A 13,777-nucleotide genomic window follows, 5' to 3' on the forward strand; every position below is an offset into this window, starting at 1 on the left:
GGTTTCAAGCGTCAACTTTAGGTTACAATATCTCCGGAACTAATTAACAATTTACAATGCAACAAACGGCATTGATTACGTATTTGTTTATATGTTCAGATGTGCTAACAAAACTAACGTGGTTCGATTTAAAAAAAAAACGTAGGTTTGTGTTAAAAAACATACTTCCGTGCATTTTTGTATGGTTTGTATTAAACAATACACTAGCCCCTCTCCTCACGTTTGGTCTGTGGAATCGGTTCGTCAGTATTTGATGTGGTTTACGAAATACACACCTGGAAATTGAAATAAGAACACCGTGAATTCATTGTCCCAGGAAGGGGAAACTTTATTGACACATTCCTGGGGTCAGATACATCACATGATCACACTGACAGAACCACAGGCACATAGACACAGGCAACAGAGCATGCACAATGTCGGCACTAGTACAGTGTATATCCACCTTTCGCAGCAATGCAGGCTGCTATTCTCCCATGGAGACGATCGTAGAGATGCTGGATGTAGTCCTGTGGAACGGCTTGCCATGCCATTTCCACCTGGCGCCTCAGTTGGACCAGCGTTCGTGCTGGACATGCAGACCGCGTCAGACGACGCTTCATCCAGTCTCAAACATGCTCAATGGGGGACAGATCCGGAGATCTTGCTGGCCAGGGCAGTTGACTTACACCTTCTAGAGCACGTTGGGTGGCACGGGATACATGCGGACGTGCATTGTCCTGTTGGAACAGCAAGTTCCCTTGCCGGTCTAGGAATGGTAGAACGATGGGTTCGATGACGGTTTGGATGTACCGTGCACTATTCAGTGTCCCCTCGACGATCACCAGTGGTGTACGGCCAGTGTAGGAGATCGCTCCCCACACCATGATGCCGGGTGTTGGCCCTGTGTGCCTCGGTCGTATGCAGTCCTGATTGTGGCGCTCACCTGCACGGCGCCAAACACGCATACGACCATCATTGGCACCAAGGCAGAAGCGACTCTCATCGCTGAAGACGACACGTCTCCATTCGTCCCTCCATTCACGCCTGTCGCGACACCACTGGAGGCGGGCTGCACGATGTTGGGGCGTGAGCGGAAGACGGCCTAACGGTGTGCGGGACCATAGCCCAGCTTCATGGAGACGGTTGCGAATGGTCCTCGCCGATACCCCAGGAGCAACAGTGTCCCTAATTTGCTGGGAAGTGGCGGTGCGGTCCCCTACGGCACTGCGTAGGATCCTACGGTCTTGGCGTGCATCCGTGCGTCGCTGCGGTCCGGTCCCAGGTCGACGGGCACGTGCACCTTCCGCCGACCACTGGCGACAACATCGATGTACTGTGGAGACCTCACGCCCCACGTGTTGAGCAATTCGGCGGTACGTCCACCCGGCCTCCCGCATGCCCACTATACGCCCTCGCTCAAAGTTCGTCAACTGCACATACGGTTCACGTCCACGCTGTCGCGGCATGCTACCAGTGTTAAAGACTGCGATGGAGCTCCGTAGGCCACGCAAACTGGCTGACACTGACGGCGGCGGTGCACAAATGCTGCGCAGCTAGCGCCATTCGACGGCCAACACCGCGGTTCCTGGTGTGTCCGCTGTGCCGTGCGTGTGATCATTGCTTGTACAGCCCTCTCGCAGTGTCCGGAGCAAGTATGGTGGGTCTGACACACCGGTGTCAATGTGTTCTTTTTTCCATTTCCAGGAGTGTATATCCAGCGGTAACGTTAGGTGACTCACCCTGTATATTTCTGTTTCTCCTTCACTGCGCAATAAGTCACCCCGTTAATTAGTCTAATATTTTGAAAACAAAACGTAACCTGACACTTTTCTAAAATAGTTGTGCGTTTACGTGGGAGTAAAAATCGGTTGTGGCTGTGGAAAACTGGCAGCTACTAACGGATTTCCAGAATTGATTTTAGAGTAAATTTCCTTTACTTCACGTCTATGGTCAGAAATTTTTTTCATCTGACTACCGGTTTCGGTGTATAATCATCTTCAGATCAGCAACAAAATATGAGAAAAACAAATACACTAGCAGATTGAAACTTCCTGGCAGATTAAAACTGTGTGCCGGACCGAGACTCGAACTCGGGACCTTTGCCTTTCGCGGGCAAGTGCTCTACCATCTGAGCTACCCAATCACGATTCACGTCCCGTCCTCACAGCTTTACTTCTGCCAGTAGCTCGTCTCCTACCTTCCAAACTTCACAGAAGCTCTCCTGGGAACCTTGCAGAACTAACACTCCTGAAACAAATGATATTGCGGAGACATGGCTTAGCCACAGCCTGGGGGATGTTTCCAGAGTGAGATTTTCACTCTGCAGCGGAGTGTGTGCTGATATTAAACTTCCTGGCAGATTAAAACTGTGTGCCGGACCGAAACTCGAACACGGGACGTTTGCCTTTCGCGGACAAGTGCTCTAAAACTCCGCTGCAGAGTGAAAATCTCATTCTGGACACTAGCAGGTTGTCTACAGCTTAAAACAATAAAATAGACCATAATGAAAACTGTTTTTGGCATACATGTGCATTTGTGCTATTTAATTATGAAGAGGCATACCTGTTTTATAAAGACATGTCCTAAAATTCTGGAGCCATAGTGGCATCGTCAAATGCTAAATACAAAATCAGCGCCAGCATAGTCAAAAGTTAATGCAATATACAAGAGTCATCTTGTCGATAACACTACTGTTCAAATCAAACTGCCGTACAGTAGCCACAAAATGTTTGTGTTGCAATTCACTGATTAATTGTACGTTGTAAAATAAAGAGGGGGGATACAATCATTAAAGCCCATAATGAACTTATAGGGTGTAAGAGACACCACAATAATAAAAATCAATGAAATAAAACACGACAGAAGTTAGATTGGTAAAAGGAAAAAGTTAAGAGGCAGCAATTGACATTAGAGATGGGCAAAACTGTTCTTTTCAGAGATTGGATCAGAACTGTTCACTCCCTGAAATGAATTAGCTCTTTTTCATGACTCAACACTCATTTACAAAAGAAAATACACTCCTGGAAATGGAAAAAAGAACACATTGACACCGGTGTCTCAGACCCACCATACTTGCTCCGGACACTGCGACAGGGCTGTACAAGCAATGATCACACGCACGGCACAGCGGACACACCAGGAACCGCGGTGTTGGCCGTCGAATGGCGCTAGCTGCGCAGCATTTGTGCACCGCCTCCGTCAGTGTCAGCCAGTTTACCGTGGCATACGGAGCTCCATCGCAGTCTTTAACACTGGTAGCATGCCGCGACAGCGTGGACGTGAACCGTATGTGCAGTTGACGAACTTTGAGCGAGGGCGTATAGTGGGCATGCGGGAGGCCGGGTGGATGTACCGCCGAATTGCTCAACACGTGGGGCGTGAGGTCTCCACAGTACATCGATGTTGTCGCCAGTGGTCGGCGGAAGGTGCACGTGCCCGTCGACCTGGGACCGGACCGCAGCGACGCACGGATGCACGCCAAGACCGTAGGATCCTACGCAGTGCCGTAGGGGACCGCACCGCCACTTCCCAGCAAATTAGGGACACTGTTGCTCCTGGGGTATCGGCGAGGACCATTCGCAACCGTCTCCATGAAGCTGGGCTACGGTCCCGCACACCGTTAGGCCGTCTTCCGCTCACGCCCCAACATCGTGCAGCCCGCCTCCAGTGGTGTCGCGACAGGCGTGAATGGAGGGACGAATGGAGACGTGCCGTCTTCAGCGATGAGAATCACTTCTGCCTTGGTGCCAATGATGGTCGTATGCGTGTTTGGCGCCGTGCAGGTGAGCGCCACAATCAGGACTGCATACGACCGAGGCACACAGGGCCAACACCCGGCATCATGGAGTGGGGAGCGATCTCCTACACTGGCCGTACACCACTGGTGATCGTCGAGGGGACACTGAATAGTGCACGGTACATCCAAACTGTCATCGAACCCATCGTTCTACCATTCCTAGACCGGCAAGGGAACTTGCTGTTCCAACAGGACAATGCACGTCCGCATGTATCCCGTGCCACCCAACGTGCTCTAGAAGGTGTAAGTCAACTACCCTGGCCAGCAAGATCTCCGGATCTGTCCCCCATTGAGCATGTTTGGGACTGGATGAAGCGTCGTCTCACGCGGTCTGCACGTCCAGCACGAACGCTGGTCCAACTGAGGCGCCAGGTGGAAGTGGCATGGCAAGCCGTTCCACAGGACTACATCCAGCATCTCTACGATCGTCTCCATGGGAGAATAGCAGCCTGCATTGCTGCGAAAGGTGGATATACACTGTACTAGTGCCGACATTGTGCATGCTCTGTTGCCTGTGTCTATGTGCCTGTGGTTCTGTCAGTGTGATCATGTGATGTATCTGACCCCAGGAATGTGTCAATAAAGTTTCCCCTTCCTGGGACAATGAATTCACGGTGTTCTTATTTCAATTTCCAGGAGTGTAAATGAAAGGCACATTGCCCTTTAAACTTGGTTTATTCCAGTACTATACCCGTATTTTGATCTTATTTGATCCTATTTTGAAGTAACACAGATAATGAGTAAGAATTTTGTATTGTTTATTGAAATTTCCACGATATGACAAAGTTTTTGATTATTGATTTATTTTGCACTAGCGTGGTTTTTTGGGTGATCGGGAAATGTTGTAACTTGAGATTTACATTAACAATATATTTGGCTATACTGTATTAAAATTTCATTAACCTCATACAAATACATCGCAAGCCATATATTTTTCCTTTCAAAGACGCCTAAAATCGCAAAATCCGTACCAGAATAATAAAAAAAAATATAAATTTGACTGTAAAACGAAAGTGCTGCATATAGCCTTACGCAGAATAAAACAAGGAAAATATTGGTGTATCACATTTTGCGATACGTTTATCGGTTCGCTCGTAATTAAAGCGTAAATTCGAGTGTCCATAATAAAAATCCTATAGTAAGAGGAGTCATCAGGAACCTAATCTAATCAGTTTAAACAAATAAAAACAATTGATGTATACATAACATAATAATGTAATATACATAGCGGTATTACTACGAAGAACAATATCCAGTGGGGACAAACTCCGATGCAGAGGCGCTGAGTCGAGCAGGTCGAGCCGCGAGCTTTATTACTGCGTGAGCTGAGACGGCAGAGACCCGAGTGACACCAGAGTCGCTTTGCTCGACGCTCTGGCTCGAGTCGAGACGGTGGGGTGAGCGTTGAGCGGTCGAGTTCCGAGGGTGGGGGAAGCGGTGAACTCACCCGCTCGGAGCCAAATCGTCCGCTCCCTTGCGAGCAGGTTTTTGCAAGTAGTTCCTATGTTATCCGCTAGGTGGCTCTCTGTCCTGTTGCTCGCATCAACTGCCCAGAGGGCAGGACGTGCGACTGAAACGATCGCCGACAGAGTGCGATGCGAAGTTAAGCTGCGCCAGACACTGCACAGTGCACACGGCAGACGACGCACAGAGACGGCCCGGCATATGTGAAACACAAAATCCAATGGGGCACTGCACAATGCAGGCAGCCAAGGTAGAAGCAGGGCAGAGGCCGGCGCTGGCTGTGTTGTGTGGCGTGCACTGTGCTCTGACCAGCAGAGGCGCTGCTGATATGCTCCGTCTCTCTCTCTCTCTCTCTCTCTCTCTCTCTCTCTGCCGTGGGAAACGTTTGGAGCTACCGTTCTTTTTTTCTGAATCACTGATTGTTCACTCCTTTGAAAGATTGAACTCTATGAATTAGTTCAAGAGCGGATCCCCCATCTCTAATTGACATACGCTCAGTTGGCGATATTATAGATAATGACATAAATAATAAACAGCTTTCCGACTACACAGAATAAAATAAAAATTACAATACAAATAGATTAAGTAGCCCAATGAATAAATGAGCGCCATCTGTTAGCGCTAACGCCAGAACGCCGCATAGGTGAGAAGCAGTTAGAGGAACATGACCGCCAGAGGACCCCACGTACACTGCGTCACACATTCCAAGAAAACAATGATAAAACCCCGTTCCAGTAGATAAGCAAGACTATCTAGTTAATGGAGTATGTTATATAAACAGAGAAAAACAAGAAAACACTAGAGGCATCAGCAAGACGTGTACAACAGAGGCGTTCAGTGCTACCCCCCCCCCCCCACCCACTTTGTTTTTTCCTCTCCTTCCCCCCTTTTCTTTCCTATCATCTGTCAAGGTTCTCCCCGTCTGCCCTCGGCTGTGGTGTGTCATATTTGTGCCAACTTTTTAGTGCAGTGTTCAAGTGAGTGTTCAGTGTTGTGCGTCTTTCCAAAGTGTTGCGAACAGAAATCATGCTGTCGCTGGGTGTAAATTTTATATCTCTTGCGAACAGAAACCAGACTGTCGCCGTGTTTTTTAATTGTCTGTCTATTATTTTTCTGCTTTCTGTGTATTTTATTAGTATCATCAACCATTTGTTTTATGTTTTAAGTTCCACAATGTTCCGCCATTTTACCATTTAAGTCACCGATTTTATCGCTTGCTTTTATTATTTATTATCTTGATCTTTTTAAAAGAAATTCTGTCGGCTGAAGAGCGGCGTACTAAGCTGCTGCCAGCCCGCCCCCTTCGGGGGGAATCAAACTCCATAAAGAAAGAAAAAAAATCAGTGGTTAAAGTAGAACATTGTCAGATAAAGCGAAGTAGGCATTGCGCATGAAATCGTATTGCTAATTAAGCAGTTTTGTCGGCTAGTGTTTTTTCTTCTGTATAAATTTCAAGCTCCTTTAACAAGTTAAAAGCACAGCCTTTTTCCACCATGTGGAGAATACGCGTACTATTCTCACTGTTCCCTATATAATGATAAGTTTCAAATAAATGCTGTCCCAAAGCAGTTTTGTTCCGTGGCTATGAATGTTCTTTAAACCTTACTTTAAAAGAGCGGCCCGTTTGACCGATATAATAATATATGACGTCATTTGCAGTAAATGTCGCAGCTTGTGATTTTAGATTATTTACATGACCATCCAGAAACGGTATTGTGAAATCGGTTTACGAAATCAGTTTTGGGAACCTCTATAAATATATTGCATGTAGAGTAGTAAATACAGTTATGTTTTATGGCAATCAGCTAGATTTTATGACCTGGAAAATGCCAACTTAGTGTTACGTGTTAGAGTGAAATATTCCCGGGATGAAATCTGGCGATAAAAGTATTAGGTCCGAGGTCCTACCTTTTATATTGCTTTTTTTGGTTCGTGACTGCTGAAACGTTTAAGGCAATGAGAGTCTTCAATCGATTTACTAGGCTAAGAGTCGATTGAAATAAGGTTCTTCAAGATGACTGGACGGCACCTTTCTAAAATAGCTGCAGAGGTGAACGTCATGTTGGGGCAAAGAAACGTGGGATATTCTAGTAGCTAGTTGTTGGAACGCATTGGAACGTACCTGTGGGCCTCCAGGGTGTTCCCCTAAGCAGGCTGTAGAAAAATCACACGCTATTTCGACAAATACACTCGTTCGGCGAGCATTTATTTTAATAGCCAATTTTTACTATCCGTTCAGGTACTTTTTGGCAGACCAGCCTCCGATGCTGGATAGCGGTTTTGAGAATTTTTCCCGCTGTTTCATTCTCCCTTCTCCCCATATCCCCAATTCCATTGTGAGGATTGTGGAGTGGTGGGCGGCGGTACACGGACCGACCCGTGAGCTCTGAGATCTGTGTGCATAGATGTTCGGACCGTGTCGTGCTCTCAATAACATCAGAATCGGGATCCACGCTTTAACCGAGCACTGTGGCGTAGCGGTTAAGAAAACTGCATTCAGGAAGAGGAGGATTCGGTTTCCCTTTTTTCCTTAAACCTCTTTATGTGGATTCTAGGATGGTTTCATCCTCCACGACTTAATTCCCAACTTTTGCCCATATTAGCTAGTGCCCCGGCCGTAGTAACTTTCATATCAGCGGGACACTGTGGTTTTCCTCTGTCGGTGCTTGCTTCTGGACTCCTAGCCAGTACTAAAGTTCCTAAGCGTAGGGCCGTATTAGAGATAGTTTTCATTTTATTGGTCGTAGAACGGTAAAGATTACGCTATCTCTTTACCCGAAGTTGTACTCGTAAAATAAAGAAGCAAAAACATTTTATATTCTTTATGACGGAGAATAAACTTGTCATTCACATAAGTTCTGCTACGAAAATACACGGCAAATGCCCCGTCTCATTTGGTTCTAGATAGGAGATCTTCACATATTTACTGCGGTGGTTGTCAATCACTGTACATCCAGAGCGTCGCCGAAGTTTAAGAGGATCCTTCAGACCCTCGTATTATCAACTTGCTGATAGAGCGCGCACTGCTTGCGTAAACTCAGTTTATCTTGAGTAAACTAATCTGTTCAGTATCAGTACTTTCTCGTTATTGAGTCAATATAAGAACTGACTTCCCCTGTAGTATCCAGCGGTCAATGGCCTCTTCAACACGAGAATGTGAAAAAAGATTTAAAGTTTCCGTATTGAATAATTCATTAACTACACTGCCTGCTCCTATTCTATGGAGAACGTCTTCGATGCCTTACACATTCACTTATTTACAACTATTACGACTTAATGAATCATATATGTTATTTATTATAAATAAAAATTTTCAGTCCAAATCACATTATTTTTTGTTTCAGTGGTGATTATCGGTCTCTGTTGCTTAACCAATTTCAAGTCCATATGAGGAGATGAGGAGTCAGTGCCCGTATAAACGCTACTTTATAATGTTCCGTTTAGTATCATATGCGGAAAGACCAAATTGCGGATACTATTCACCTAACGTTACATAAAGGAAACGTAGATTTCGAAGCGATAGCCTTCCTTCGACACGTTTCTATGTTCCGAAGAGGAAGTTCTCGTATATATTGCCTATTGCAAAGAATCTTCAAAATGGAATGTATGTACAAGCAGCTCCTGTAGTGTCACAAAGCTGAACTTAGCGTTCGGATTCATACAGCAGGCGCAGTCATAGTTAATGTCTAATTTGGCTACGTATTGTTTTAATTGACTATTATTTAATATATTTAATCTTTTCTTCCACAACCTTCAGGTTTTTTTCCTCTCGTGAGGCGAGTGAGCGTCGCTGCCGAGTGGGGTTCGTCCGCTGCCCAAAGATGTTAAGAGCACGAGCTATACGACGCAGCGTAGAATTTTTTAACAACGAACTGTTGTTAGTTGTTTTTATGGATCACAACGGATGGTTAATTTTTTTAATGGATCACAGAAGGAATAAGACATGTTAGTTAGCTCCGTTGAGCAAAATGTACAATCGAGTTTACCAAAATGTATGCATTATACATTAGCAAAAAATTTTGACTATTTTTAAGTAGCAGCAATAGAAAAGATACCCCAACTTAATCTCTTCTTCGGTCAGCTGCCTTTCCTCAGAATGTGCTGGACTTGATACTGAAAAAAAAATCTCCGACCAGTCACTACGGAAATATTACTTTATAGTCATGGACCAGTTTTCGAGTCCAGCAGGCTCATCTTCAGAGGAAGCATTCAGAAATTAACATATTCATGTTTGTAGCATGATGATTGGTACTGGAGGATGATTCATTGTGATTAGAATATTGGAAATTCCTTAACGCCTTTTGTGTTCGTTATATGACAAATTTTGTCGAAAATCAAGTGAAGAAAACCTGTGTTTTTCGACACAGTATGTCGTATAACCATCGCACAAAACGACGTATTAAAGTCTTACTTATCTTATAGCCACAATGAAATAAACCTCCATTACACAGCATCATGCTAAAAACTTGAATAAGTAAACTATTATATTCCTCGTCTGAAGATTAACCCGAAAAGACTTAAAACTAGTTCGTGGAAATAAACAGATATATCACAAGTGACTGGTCACAGTTACCTGTATTTATGTTTCGTTTAATATACAGTTACGAGGTTTTAAAGTCCCCATAACTGATCAGCTTAATCTTCAAAATCTCTCTGTCGTACCCAGGCACCTGATATACATCCACTGAGCATATTTCGCTCATATTTGTCCTTTTTACGATAGAGTTAAACTTTGTACTCAGATAGAAGTTATCTGGATTGCCACTGCTCAGGGACACATTCAAGGTCTGTTTTAATTTGACGCTACAGATTAAATAGGTATTCATCACTGCATGTAACAGCGTTACAAAACACTGTTTTGCTCTGATAATTTAATCGTTTTTAGGGTTCAGTACCTCAATCGGCAAGAACGGAAAACTTATAGGATCAATTTGTTTTCCGTCCATCTGTCTTGCTGTCCAACTGAAAAAAGACCGCTTTTCTTAGCAACGAGTAGACGCAGAAAGGTGAAATTTATGTCACTTACTAAGATCTGTAATAGCTCTATGGTTTAAAAAATGTAAGCTTCTAAGTCAATGCGGTCAAAAGATACGGCCATTTATGTCGCATATTTTGATACTCTGAAACTCACTCATCAAAACCTGGAAGGTACTTCCCGTGGATCTGGAATCATGGAATTTGACAAGAAGCAAGGGTTCACTGTACAAGTAAAACAAAAAAAAAAAAAAAAAAAAAAACAGAAAATCGTTAATTTACAATTATATCACACGATAAAATATTTCTTGTCATTGGCTATCCTACTTCAAACTTGAAAATGAAACATTCTCGATAGATTTGGAATCCCTGGGACAGGTATCTTGCCAGTATCGATGTCGATAACAGACAAAAAATCGTAGAGATTCTCGTTTCCCGGAATGGCTGAACTAGTCTACGCGGAACCGTCAGTGCGTGCGTCCTTCTCCCACTTGACCAATTTTTTCCTTTTTTTGTGTCATGCTATCCAACTGTCTGTCTGTCTGTTAAGACCGGGTGGACGTATCAAGCCGAAATTTATGTTGCGTGCTAAAATCTTTGGTCCGTCGGTGGGAGAACAAATTGAAGCATCTATGCCAATATAATCGAAAGATCCGGCCATTTGTGTAACATATTTTCATATTTTGCCATTATCTGCATCGATAACAGCCAAAAATCGTCGAAATTCTTGATTCTTGGGATGGATATACTACCTATATATACATAATTAAGTTTGTACTGGAACCTCCGTGCGCGAGTCCTATTCGCACATTTTTAAAGCAGAGTCCTCAAACTTTTAATTAAATGAAATACGGGGAAGTCATTTAACCCTGAAGGGCCACGATTCAATTCCTGAGAGCGACCAATACTTTTTTTTACTGTATTCCAACTATTCATATAGGGTATGTGTTATTTGTTCATGCTGGTGCAAATTTCATGTTATTCTAAGCAGGTGACATAGTGTCTATAAGCGTCCACTCCTCACTCTCACATCCGGTAGAACAAAGGTTTAGTTCCCAGTCAAACCACCACTCTGTTTTAGGCTTTTTGTGGTTTCCCGAGATCGCTTAAGATAATTGTCGAGATAACCTTACCGCTGACAGGTTGTTAAGCCGTAGCATTGAATTTCTTCTTTCTGTTCACCTCTCTCATATTTTGACTACGATGGTGTTCTATGACCAGAGACTTTGACGATGTAGACGTGAACAAATTATTAGCCACATCCTGGGGCTTTCTACTGGTTGCAGTTTCATCTGGACGTACGACACAAGTGGTATTCAACATCATTCCCTCACCTGAAATAAAGTAGGGAAAAATGGCGACTGTGAAGGTATTAATACCGCATTTCTTGTAGTAATTTGTAGGAGGCTTTCGTACGCATCATTGCGAAAAAAAAACCGGGCGCATATTTTTGGATGCATGATGTCAGGTATACGATACAGTTGAGAAGTACAGCGAATAGTAAAGCTTCTAGGACATGCAGCTATGTTGTCAAACTAGACACACTGTAGAAACCGTCAGTACATGAGCCACACAGAACGGAAATGGATCGCCTTTTACAGCAGTTGGTAGTTTCCTGGCCGCAGGAAGAGGGAATGTCCCCTGAGACTCTATACTTGAATCCAATAATTAATTGCTATTGAATTGTTGCTAGAACTATGATAGAAATTTTGTGACTGCTAAGGAAGACAATGTTGATGATGTAAGTCGAAGTTAATCCTCTGAATGTCCAAAAGGGCAATGATAATTATGATGTAGTCTACGCATTAGGCAGATCCATCGCAACAAGCTCGTCGTTCTCCAGTCCGTCCGGTTTTCCGCCATCCTTTTCGTATCTGCGAGTCATGCACTTATCTTGCTATTATCAATTAGCTGGTATCTTCTTCTACCTCTGGCCTTCTTCCGAGTCAACATTCCTTCTAGTATTTTCTTCATTATGCAGCCTTTTCTCACGCAGTGTCCCAGTCCGTTTCTTTTCCTCATTTAAATTGGTTCCAGTATTTATCTTTTCTCGTTCACCATTTGTGACACAGCCTCAGTCCATATTTTACCTGTGCGTTTCAGACCTTCAGTTCTTCTCCAGACGCACGTCTCTTGTATAGACACCGTAAACGGCAACACTCCGTACAAAACACTTCACTAAACTTTTCCTTAATTGAATCTTCCTGGAAGATTAAAAGTTTGAGCTGGATCGAGACTCGAACTCGGGACCTTTGCCTTTCGCGGGCAAGTGCTCAATCGGCTGAGTTACCCAAGCACGACTCCCGACCCGTCCGCACAGCTCTAATTCTGCCAGTACGTCGTGTCCTGGAAACATTTTCCTTAACGGTTTATTTAACTCACCGCACCCATCCTGAAAAACATTTTTTTTGCAAACACTATCCTTGTGTTATTTCTTGATTACGTGCCACGTTATTGGCAATTTTGCATCCTAGGTACCTGAAGTATCGTAGAAACCTTTTTTCACAGCGGGCCGGACAACGGACATAATGACGAGCGCGGGCCGCATTGTCATTCTGTGCATTACTTGCAAGCGGGAACGAACGCTCTGAGAAAAAAAAAAAAAAAAGAAATACGAGAAACTAAGTTTAGCATTTTGTCTTAATCAAAGGTGAGTGACATGAAATACACAAAAGACAAGCACAACCAACAAATTTACTTACTAAGAAAATTGTCAAAGAAGATGATATTAGCAAAAATATAGTTGCATCGGATGTAGTGTGCTCATATCCGAATCTCTCAAACTACCGTGTCGTTACACATTCTGTCAATGGTCAGGGCTGTCCACAGAAAGCGCTTCTCTTACAAATTTACATGAAGTATGGGGATCCTGATGGAAGGGGCAGATTTATGAAACTGACGCTTGGCTTTCTAGATATCATCAATGTTTGGTTTGGTATTGCTGCATCCAATCAAGAGAATTGTTTTCAACTATTCATCAAAAACTCTCGTTAGATGCGCAGACGTAACATATTGCACTTTTGAAAATAGTTACTCACAGACATAAGTTGTTCCAAACACTGAATCGCGAACAGCGACATCAGTTCAGTTTCGAAACTCGACATCGGATAAGCATCAGTAAAATTCGCCAAGTTTTCTTTCTCTGCGCTTCTCTTTCAACAATTCATCTGCTTGCAAATCGGCCAGCGCCAACTGTAGTTCAGCTAGCACCTCATTAAGATTAGTATCAAATGGATTCTGGAACACAAGAATTTCTGTCAAGGTCTGTAAGATTCTCCAAAAAGTGCTCCAACTTACGAACAATTTTTTTCCAAAAATCAAGGTTGACATTTTCTGGGATTTTAGCTTGAGACCCTTTGAAACAGAGAAAATGAGAAAATTTTTTTCCTACGTATTGTGGTACAGACAATAACAGCTTTCTCCGAAATCCCTTGATGATTCTATAGAGATCACATAGTGCTTATCCTTTCGCTGAAGCATCAAGTTTAGTTCATTCATACTGGATGTGATGTCGACCAAAAATGAGAATTTCGACAGTCAGGCAGGATCTGACAGGTATGG

At 43.7% G+C, this 13,777-nt stretch overlaps 1 protein-coding gene across 1 annotated transcript in view; it reads left to right on the forward strand.

Moving 5' to 3' along the window:
• The window catches only part of LOC126259763 (venom carboxylesterase-6-like), a 152,900-nt gene that overhangs the window by 88,025 nt on the left and 51,098 nt on the right, over positions 1-13,777 (forward strand). The window lies entirely within an intron of this gene.

The sequence above is a fragment of the Schistocerca nitens genome, chromosome 5 (genome assembly GCF_023898315.1).
Source record: "Schistocerca nitens isolate TAMUIC-IGC-003100 chromosome 5, iqSchNite1.1, whole genome shotgun sequence".
NCBI classification, from domain to species: domain Eukaryota; kingdom Metazoa; phylum Arthropoda; class Insecta; order Orthoptera; family Acrididae; genus Schistocerca; species Schistocerca nitens.